General features: G+C 55.9%; 1 protein-coding gene across 2 annotated transcripts in view; it reads right to left on the bottom strand.

Moving 5' to 3' along the window:
- FBXO42 (F-box protein 42) overlaps positions 1–8441 on the bottom strand; it is a 75421-nt gene extending 66980 nt beyond the window's left edge. Inside the window, exon 1 of one of the 2 annotated variants that reach the window (XM_064730715.1) lies at positions 8333–8441. The gene's annotated coding sequence lies outside the window, so the exon portion shown is untranslated. Of the gene's footprint in view, positions 1–3081; positions 3195–8332 lie in introns of those variants that run through there. The other variant, XM_064730716.1, reaches the window with a different exon arrangement.
- Positions 8442–10450: the final 2009 nt, after the last annotated feature.

Here is a 10450-nt window from a genome sequence, read left to right on the forward strand (position 1 = left end):
TTCCCTTCCCCTTTCCCTTCCCCTTTCCTTTTCCCTTCCCTTTCCTTTTCCTTTCCTTTCCTTCCCTTTCCTTTTCCTTTTCCTTTTCCTTTTCCTTTTCCTTTCCTTCCCAAACCTTCCCAAACCTTCCCTTCCCAAACCTTCCCTTCCCAAACCTTCCCTTCCCCCTTTCCTCTTCCCTTTCCTTTCCTTTTTTCTTTCCTTTTTCCTTTCCTTCCTGGTGGGAGCAGCAGCTCCTCCTTGGAGGGAGCATTCCCTGTGTTCCTGGTGGGAATGAGCATTCCCAGTGCCTGCAGTGACTCAGGATCAGTGCTCAGCCTCTCATTGCCATTCACAGCTTGCCCTTGCTCACAGAGCTGCCCCTCCAATCTCCCCCCAAACCAGCACCTCAGAGGGGAAAATCCCAACCAGCTCCCAGCAAACTGCAGGCAATGAGCAACAGAGATTGCCTGGAATCTCTGAGGGGTTAAAGCAGATGGGAAGGGATGGATCTGAGGGGCAGAGCAGCCCCAGGGTGGTGGCAGTGCCACCCTGGTATTACAGAACTGGAAGGATTGCTCTGCCTGCCCTTGGAGCTTGAAAGGAGGGAGAAATGGGATTAAAAGCAGAGGGAACCTCAGCACAGAGAGGTGTGAGGGGCTGGGAACAGCACCCACCAAGCACCAGGCAAACCCCAAGCACAGCTGAGCCAGCACTGGAAAATGCAACCCAGGGATTGCATTTGGAACAGATTCCATGAGTCTGACCCACCCAATGGGCTGCAGGAGGGTTTGCTGCACTTTCCACTGATTTGAGCAGAATAAATAAGAGCATTTGTTCTTGTTCAGTACAGGATTTTGTTATTCCTCAGCTAAGGGGAAAGGCAATGCATGGGGAAGCAGAAGCTCTGGATATTGAGGAAAGCAGGAGCCACCCTCCCATCCTTTGTGCCACACCTCAAGCCTGGCTGTTTAGGGAGGCTTAAACATCAAATACTAAGAAAGAGACAACAAAAAAGTGCAGTCAGATCCACATTACGTTAACCAGCAAACAAAAATTCAGGGAAATTGTGCAAATTTCAAGTTCATTGCTACCATTCAACAACAAAATGAACTCCCCAAGGTGTCCCTTTGTCACCACAACAATCACCATTAAGCAGCACCATGGGGCAAATCCCTGATTGGCACACATGGGATCTCAAAGCATCAGAGCAGGCTACAAACCTTCCCTTCCCAAACCTTTCCTTTCCTTTTTCCTTTTCTTCCTGGTGGGAGCAGCAGCTCCTCCTTGGAGGGAGCATTCCCTGTGTTCCTGGTGGGAATGAGCATTCCCAGTGTCTGCAGTGACTCAGGGTCAGTCTCAGCCTCTCACTGCCATTCACAGCTTGCCCTTGCTCACAGAGCTGCCCCTCCACATCTCCCCCCAAACCAGCACCTCAGAGGGGAAAATCCCAACCAGCTCCCAGCAAACAGCAGGCAATGAGCAACAGAGATTGCCTGGAATCTCTGAGGGGTTAAAGCAGATGGGAAGGGATGGATCTGAGGGGCAGAGCAGCCCCAGGGTGGTGGCAGTGCCACCCTGGTATTACAGAACTGGAAGGATTGCTCTGCCTGCCCTTGGAGCTTGAAAGGAGGGAGAAATGGGATTAAAAGCAGAGGGAACCTCAGCACAGAGAGGTGTGAGGGGCTGGGAACAGCACCCACCAAGCACCAGGCAAACCCCAAGCACAGCTGAGCCAGGACTGGAAAATGCAACCCAGGGATCCCATTTGGAACAGATTCCGTGAGTCTGACCCACCCAATGGGCTGCAGGAGGGTTTGCTGCACTTTCCACTGATTTGAGCAGAATAAATAAGAGCATTTGTTCTTGTTCAGTACAGGATTTTCTTATTCCTCAGCTAATGGGAAAGGCAATGCATGGGGAAGCAGAAGGATATTGAGGAAAGCAGGAGCCACCCTCCCATCCTTTGTGCCACACCTCAAGCCTGGCTGTTTAGGGAGGCTTAAACATCAAATACTTAGAAAGAGACAACAAAAAAGTGCAGTCAGATCCACATTACATTAACCAGCAAACAAAAATTCAGGGAAATTGTGCAAATTTCAAGTTCATTGCTACCATTCAACAACAAAATGAACTCCCCAAGGTGTCCCTTTGTCACCACAACCATCACCATTAAGCAGCACCATGAGGCAAATCCCTGATTGTCACACATGGGATCTCAAAGCATCAGAGCAGGCTACAGCATCCCTGTGCCCCTCCTGAGACCCAAGGTGTCTGCAAAAACCCCAAATCTGGGAGTTTTCAGGAATTCCCAGCAGCTGCTGGGACTGGGAGAGGAAACACCCGGCCCAAGAGCAGCTCTGGGAAGAGCAGCACGGATTAAAGGTGGCTCAGAGGAACTGAAGGCAGGAATTCCACAGTGCTGCTGCTTCAGGGTTCTCTCCTTGCAGGTGTTTTGGGCAGCTGGTAAAAGATTCTGGTGTGTATCCAATAGCAGGGACGAGAAAAGGCAGCGATTCCCAGGGCCAGCCCCTTCCCTGGCAGCTCAGCGTGAGGATAACGGCACCCAAAGGGTTCATGAGTCTCTTTTAAAGCACAAATAAATCACACTGCAGCCTCTCCAGAGTGACACAAACCCAGCTGGAATGATTAATCCGTGTCCCAGATTCCCTGATGTGAGAAGTTTGGGGATGGACAGTTCTTCCCACAGCCACCCTGACTTCACAGAGAGATTCTGACATTTCTGAGCTGCTTTTTATGCAGAAAACCCCAAATCATCCCTCAAACCAGAGATCTTTTTATCCAGAAAATCTCAAATCAGAGATCTTTTCACCCAGAAAATCCCAAATCACTCCTCAAACCCGAGATCTTTTTACCCAGAAAACCTCAAATCAGAGATCTTTTCACCCAGAAAATCCCAAATCACTCAAACCAGAGATGATCTTCTTCTAATGGGAGTCAAAATCATGGAATGGCTCAGGTCAGAAAGGACCTTAAAGCTCATCCCATTCCAGGGACACCTTCCAGATTTGCTCCAAGCCCCATCCAACCTGGCCTGGAAAGAGAAGCTCCAAATAAATAAAAGCAGCTCTGCCAACTTACCTTAAGCCTTCAAAACCCCAAATTATGATAAAACTGGCACAGGTACAAGACAAAAAGAGGCAGGGAAATGCTTCCAAAGGAGTCTGGAACCCAGGGAGAGATGCAGTGCATTGGAATTGCCAATTGCTGGTGCCTCCACGTTTCCCATGGGGGGAAAATGAGGATTCTCACTCACGGATGTTGCAGTGGGAGTTCAGCAAGCAAAGATAAATATTTAAAGATTGCCATAGAAATGGGGGAGAGAACACAGTCCAGAGCAGCTCCTGAAACAGCAAATTCCTGCCAGGAAGAGCCCTGATTGCTGCAGGTTGCTCCACACGAGCCACGTTTTTCACGTGGATGTGTCACCCCTGCTTTGCTTTGATCCAGCCAGGCAGGCGAGTTCAAAAGGAATTCTGACCTGGATTTCCCAAGCCCATCACAAGCTGAGCTGGCTGCTCCTGGCAGCACAGCCTGGATGCTGCTGGGGACAGCCCAGAAATGTTCTCAGGAGGAAGCCCCTACCTGCAGAAACATCCCTGGAGCACACCAGCACTTCCCAGAGGCCTCTTCCCAGCTTTTCTCTGGATTTGGGCCAAAGCTGAGCCTGCCTCCAGCTCCAACACCTTTCCTAAGCCCTCACAGCCGTCTCCAGGTGATGCTGCCTTTCCCGAGTCAGAGCCTGAAGCTTTCCCACCTCCAGCCTTAGGAAAATCCTGACTGGATGTTTTCCAACCAAGCTGCCCTGTCGGAACACACAGGGAAAAATCACTTCCCTTGGAGGCGCAGCTCTGTTTACACAGAGAGTGGGAAGCCTTTTCCAGCAGCCCTCGCTCACATCCTGTGCAAGGGGCTGGGATGGAAACGGGCTGTGCCCAAAGGCAGCACCTCCTGCAGCCCTGGGAACAGAACTCCATGGAGCTGGGAGTGCCAGCCAGAGCTGGGAGTGCATAGTCAGAGCATCCCCAAACTGGGAATGCACTGCCAGAGCTGGGAATGCACTGCCAGAGCATCCCTGAACTGGGAATGCACAGCCACTCCATCCCTGAGCTGGGAATCCACAGCCAGACCATCCCCAAACTGGGAACGCACTGCCAGAGCTGGGAATGCACTGCCAGAGCTGGGAGTGCACAGTCAGAGCTGGGAATGCATAGTCAGAGCATCCCCAAACCAGAAATGCACAGCCAGACCAGCCCCGAACTGGGAATGCACAGGGACACCATCCCCAAACTGGGAATGCACAGCCACACCATCCCCAAACTGGGAATCCACAGCCACACCATTTTTGAACTGGGAATGCACAGCCAGAGCATCCCTGAACTGGGAATCCACAGCCACACCATCCCCATACTGGGAATCCACAGCCACACCATCCCCAAACTGGGAATCCACAGCCACACCATCCCCAAACTGGGAATCCACAGCCACACCATCCCCAAACTGGGAACCCACAGTCACACCATCCCCAGACTGGGAATGCACAGGGACACCATCCTCAAACTGGGAATGCACAGCCACACCATCCCCAAACTGGGAATCCACAGCCACACCATCCCCAAACTGGGAATGTACAGCCAGACCATCCCCAAACTGGGAATCCACAGCCAGACCATCCCCAAACTGGGAATCCACAGCCAGACCATCCCCAAACTGGGAATGTACAGCCAGAGCATCCCCAAACTGGGAATCCACAGCCACACCATCCCTGAACTGGGAATGCACAGCCACACCATCCCCAAACTGGGAATCCACAGCCACACCATCCCCAAACTGGGAATCCACAGCCACACCATCCCCAAACTGGGAATCCACAGCCACACCATCCCCAAACTGGGAATGCACAGCCACACCATCCCCAAACTGGGAATCCACAGCCACACCATCCCCAAACTGGGAATGCACAGCCACACCATCCTCAAACTGGGAATGCACAGCCACACCATCCCCAAACTGGGAATGCACAGCCACACCATCCCCAAACTGGGAATGCACAGCCAGACCATCCCCATACTGGGAATCCACAGCCACACCATCCCCAAACTGGGAATCCACAGCCACACCATCCCCAGACTGGGAATCCACAGCCAGACCATCCCCATACTGGGAATCCACAGCCACACCATCCCCATACTGGGAATCCACAGCCACTCCATCCCCAAACTGGGAATGCACAGCCACACCATCCCCAAACTGGGAATCCACAGCCACTCCATCCCTGAGCTCCCACTCCAAACCTGGCACTCCTGGCAGACGTGCAGACTCCATGCACTCCATTTCCTGGGATTAAGGACAGGATCAGGAGCACATCCCAGCTCTCCTGGGCAGCAAACAGCTCTGCACAAGGTGCCTGCTGCAGTGGCTGCAATCCCCAATCCCAGGCCACCCCGTTCAGCAGTGGGAACAAACCAACCCCACCTTCATTCCAAGCCCAGGCAGGGCAGGAGCACGTGTCCTGCAGGTGAGCTTCCCTCAGGGCTGCTCCCACAAACAAATGCAGGGAAAACGGAGTCCAGGGAATAAAGGCTGGAGTAAACTCCAATTAAAATTAAAAATCGTACGCTCCGCCTGTAAAAACCCACGAGAGAAAATGGTCAAACTGTCTGGAGTCTTTCTGAACCCAACAGCTTCACCTGCCACCCTGGCAAAGCAATGCTGGCGCTGCCTGGGTGGAGTCACCTGCCAGGGAACACTCTGGGGAGCACAGCAGGAAAAACCCACACACACAAACATCCCTGCCATGCCAAAACAACCACGGGATGTGGCTGTGCCACCGCCCCACACACAGCTCCGGGAGAGCAGCATGGAACAGCACAGGGCAGGCACCACAGAACAGCATGGAATAACACAGGGCAGGCACCACAGAACAGCATGGAATAACACAGGGCAGGCACCACAGAACAGCATGGAACAACACAGGACAGGCACCACAGAACAGCATGGAATAACACAGGGTAGGCACCACAGAACAGCATGGAATAACACAGGGCAGGCACCACAGAACAGCATGGAATAACACAGGACAGGCACCACAGAACAACATGGAATAACACAGGGCAGGCACCACCCTGCCCTACACAACTCCAGGAGAGCAGCACCAAGTCCAGCACCATGGAACACCACCAGACAGGCACCACAGAACAGCATGGAACAACACCAGAAGGCACCTCCCTGCCCTACACAGCTCCAGGAGAGCAGTACCCAGTCCAACCCCATGGAACAACACAGGGCAGGCACCACAGAACAACACCAGACAGGCACCACCCTGCCCCACACACAGCTCCAAGACAACCCCATGGAACAACACAACACAGGCACCAAACTGCCCTGAAAAAGCGTCCAGGCTGGATAAGGCTTGGAGAGACCTGGCAGAGAGGGGAAGGTGCCCCTGCCTTAGCAGGGATGGTCTGCAAGGCCCTTCCAACCCAAACCCTTCTGGATTCTATGAAACAGCAGGAATTCTGCCCAAGGTTTTGCTCTCTTCTCTGCTTGTGACACCAAGGGAACACCAAGCCCAGAGGCAACAAAACCTGAGGGGAAAATCCTCATTTTCAGCCTTTCTCTGGCATCAGCACGAGGAAAAGGAAGGAGAGATGGTGGTGGGAACACCCAGGGCAGTGGCAATGAGGAAAGCTCCCACTCTGGCACTTGCTCCACACACACAGGCCAAGCCCCAGCTGAGAGGCTATGTCGCGATATAAAGCACTTTGTCAGGACACCGCGGCACCGCCCCGGGAGGCTCCGCTCCCCAAGGACAGGTGGGGAAAGGCCCCTTCCCACCCCGCAGCTCCTCCACGGGAATTCACCGCAATTCCCCGCAATTCCCGTCCCTCCCAGCCGCGGGGAACAGCTCCAGCTGCTGACCCCAGCCGCGATTAAAGCCAGCCGAGCACAAACGACATTCCCGGGGTTATCTCCCATTCCCGACCCCCCTTTTGTTCCTCTCCGAGCATCCCCCGGAGTTCGGCTCATTAACAGCGAGACACCCCGGCCCCAGTGAGTGGGAAGGGCGGCTGGAGCAGCCGAGAGAGGCTGGGCACGATGAGATAATGCATCGCTCCTTGCCGAGCCCTGCAGCGCTGCCCAGCCCAGCCCAGCCCCGCCGTGACAACAACACCAACCCCAATCAATCCCAACCACGCTCCCAAAGCCCCGAGCGGACACAACGGGGAGAGACACCCCCAAAGGACACCCCAAAGCGCCGGGCTGGGCACCTCGGCTGCCCTCACACCGGGGCATTGACACACGGCGAGGGGAGAGGCGGCTCCGCGCCCGGAGCAAGCGGGGACTGAGCCCCACCTCTGTTTTCACACCAACCCAAGGCGAGCTGAGGTTTTGAGGACACCCCCAGCCATGGCTGCCCTTAAAGAGCCGCTGATCCCCCCCTAAAAATCATACTTGCTCCCCAAAAAAGCTGTTTGCTCCCAGAGCCATGTTCTCCCCCTAAAAGCTGTATTTACCCTAAAAAATGCCATTTCCCCCCATCGCCAGCACTGCCAGCCTGTGCCTTGGCACTGCCCCGTGCCTGCACTGAATTTTGGGGAAACAGGGATTTTAGGGGCAAAAAGGGGCTTGTCTTTTCTTTTATTTTCTTCTTTTTTTTTTTTTTTTGGGGTGGGAGTATGGCTTTTCTGGGGGAAGGATGGAGATTGGGGGGCAAACATGGCATTTAAAGGAAGACATGGCTTTTCAGTAAGAAAATAGAGATCTTAAGAAAGAAACGTGTCTTTTTAGGGGAAAACACGAGGTTTTCTAGAGAATCGTGGCTTTTAGAGAGAACATATAGCTTTTCTGGGGAAACGCGAGGTTTCTGGGGAAATGTCTTTTTGGGAGGAAGCATGTATTTTATGGGAGGAAACATATGGCATATTGGGGAACAAACACTGCTTTCGGAGGGGAAGCTTGGCTTTTTGGGAAGGAAACACGGCTTTCAGGGGAAAACACGGGTTTTTTAGGGGCAACACGGCTTTTTTAGGGGAAGCTTTGCTCTCTCCCCGCCCTGAGGGAGCCCCCAGAGCCGCCTTCCCCTCGCACCCCGGAGCTGGGAAGAGGCTTCCCCCTCCCAGAAGGGGCTACACCCACCCCGTGGGCTCTGCCCTCCGCAGCGACCCCCAAAACGCTGTGAGGGGCTGCCACAGGGGCTCCCCTCACCCTCCACCCTCCAATGTGGCCCCCTCCACACCAGGCCTGTCCCGCCCCGAGGGGCCCGTCCCGCCGCCCCGCTCCCCAGGGAAGGGTCCCGCCCGGGGAAGCCGCACCGCGGGGCCGCTCTCACCTGCCGCCGGGCCGGGCCGAGCCGGGCCGGGCCCTCAGGGCTGAGGGCGGCGGGGCCGCTGCGTCGCCCCGGTGACGGCTCCGACCGGCGCCGCCATCTTCCCTCCCCGCCCTCCCGCCGCTGCCCCGGCCGCGCCGGCCGCGCACTGCGCAGGCGCGGAACCGCCTCACTGTGATCACGTGATGATGGGGCGGACATGGGGTGGGGTTATGGCGGCGCCATGATGGGAAGGTCAAGTCTTGGCTTCACGGTGTAATGCGGGGGCCGCCATGTTTGGATGGTCCCGCCGCCATGTTGGGACGGTCCCAGCGCCATGTTGGGCGAGGCGGGCGGGCGAGGCCGCCATGTTGGGGAGGTCGGCCCTAAGGCGGAGGTGCCAGGGTGGGTCCCGTTCCTTCTCCCGCTCCCTGCCGGTTTCCCTCCCTCATGCACAGCCCCGTGAGGCGCAGCTGGGCACGGGGCCCCGCTCTGCCCGCAGGGGCGGCCCTCAGCGCCTGCTGCAGCCCCGCCATGTCCCGGCGTAACCCTCAGGGACCGGGAACGCCTGAGGGCTCGGCAGGGAGGCGGGATGTGAGCTGTGCCCGCGGGGCTGTGGTGCCCCTGTTCCCATGGAGGTGAGGAAGGGAGGGAGCGGAGCCCCTTCCATGGGGGATCAGCCCTGTGCAGGGCTGTGTTGCACCATCAGATCCCGCTGGCTGTTGTGTGGGGACGTTATTCTCTGGGGAAAAGGTGATCACTGCCGCGATCACACGGACTGCCGCTCTGTCTGTCCCACACACCCGCATCCCGCTCGGAGGAGCCGGCTCAGCATCCCGGGCAGTGCCCTGCCCGAGGGCGGCTCCAGGAGCCTCATGGAGAGCCGGGATCCACGGCCAGGAGCCATGGAATGTCTCAGGACTGGGATAACCCTGGAGGAGCCGTGGGATGTCCCAAGTGCCTCATGCAGGGCAGGGATAACACAGGATGAACCGTGTCCCAGGTGCTCTGTGGGATAACCCGGGAGGAGCCGTGGGATGTCCCAGGTCTTCTGTGCAGGGCAGGGATAACCTGGGATGAACCATGGAATGTCCCAGGAGCCATGTGAGGGGCTGGGATAACCTGGAAGGAGCCGTGGGATGTCCCAAGTGCTCTGTGCAGGGCTGGGATAACCCAGGATGAGCCGTGGGATGTGTCCCAGGTGCTCTGTGGGATTACCTGGGAGGAGCCCTGGGATGTCCCAGGTCTTCTGTGCCAGGCTGGGATAACCTGGGAGAAGCCATGGAATGTCCCAGGGCTGGGATAACCCAAGATGAGCCATAGGATGTGTCCCAGGTGCTCTGTGCAGGACTAGGATAGCCCAGGGTGAGCCATAGGATGTCCCAGGTCTGGGATAACCTGGGAGGAGCCATGGGATCTCTCCCAGATGCTCTGTGGGATAACCCAGGATGAGCCATGGGATGCCCCAGGTGCTCTGTGCAGGACTAGGATAACCCAGGATGAGCCATAGGATGTGTCCCATGTGGCCTGTGCAGGGCTGGGATAACCCAGGATGAGCCATAGGATGTCCCAGGGCTGGGATAACCCAGGAAAAGCTGTGGGATGTGTCCCATGTGTTCTGTGCAGACCTGGGATAACCCAGGATGAGCCATAGGATGCCCCAGGTGCTCTGTGCAGGACTAGGATAACCCAGGATGAGCCATAGGATGTGTCCCATGTGGCCTGTGCAGGGCTGGGATAACCCAGGATGAGCCATAGGATGTCCCAGGGCTAGGATAACCCAGGAAAAGCTGTGGGATGTGTCCCATGTGTTCTGTGCAGACCTGGGATAACCCAGGATGAGCCATAGGATGTGTCCCATGTGGCCTGTGCAGGGTTGGGATAACCTGGGGACACATCTGCAGTTTGTCACCCACCAGGTGAGCTCCGCTGGGCTGTGACACCGCCATCAATGCCTCATTCCCAACAGATCCCACCCGTTTTTTTTGGGATGCTCGGGGTCAGACATGGCTGGGACAGGGATTTTTTACAGCAGGATGGAAGGAAACATCCCAGGGAACGCTGCTGGAATGCTGGAAAGGATGGAGCCAACCATGCCAGGCTCCGGCTGCTGGAAAAATCAGCTCCTGTTGCTTCTGGAAA

The sequence above is a fragment of the Zonotrichia leucophrys genome, chromosome 21 (assembly GCF_028769735.1).
Source record: "Zonotrichia leucophrys gambelii isolate GWCS_2022_RI chromosome 21, RI_Zleu_2.0, whole genome shotgun sequence".
Lineage (NCBI taxonomy): Eukaryota > Metazoa > Chordata > Aves > Passeriformes > Passerellidae > Zonotrichia > Zonotrichia leucophrys.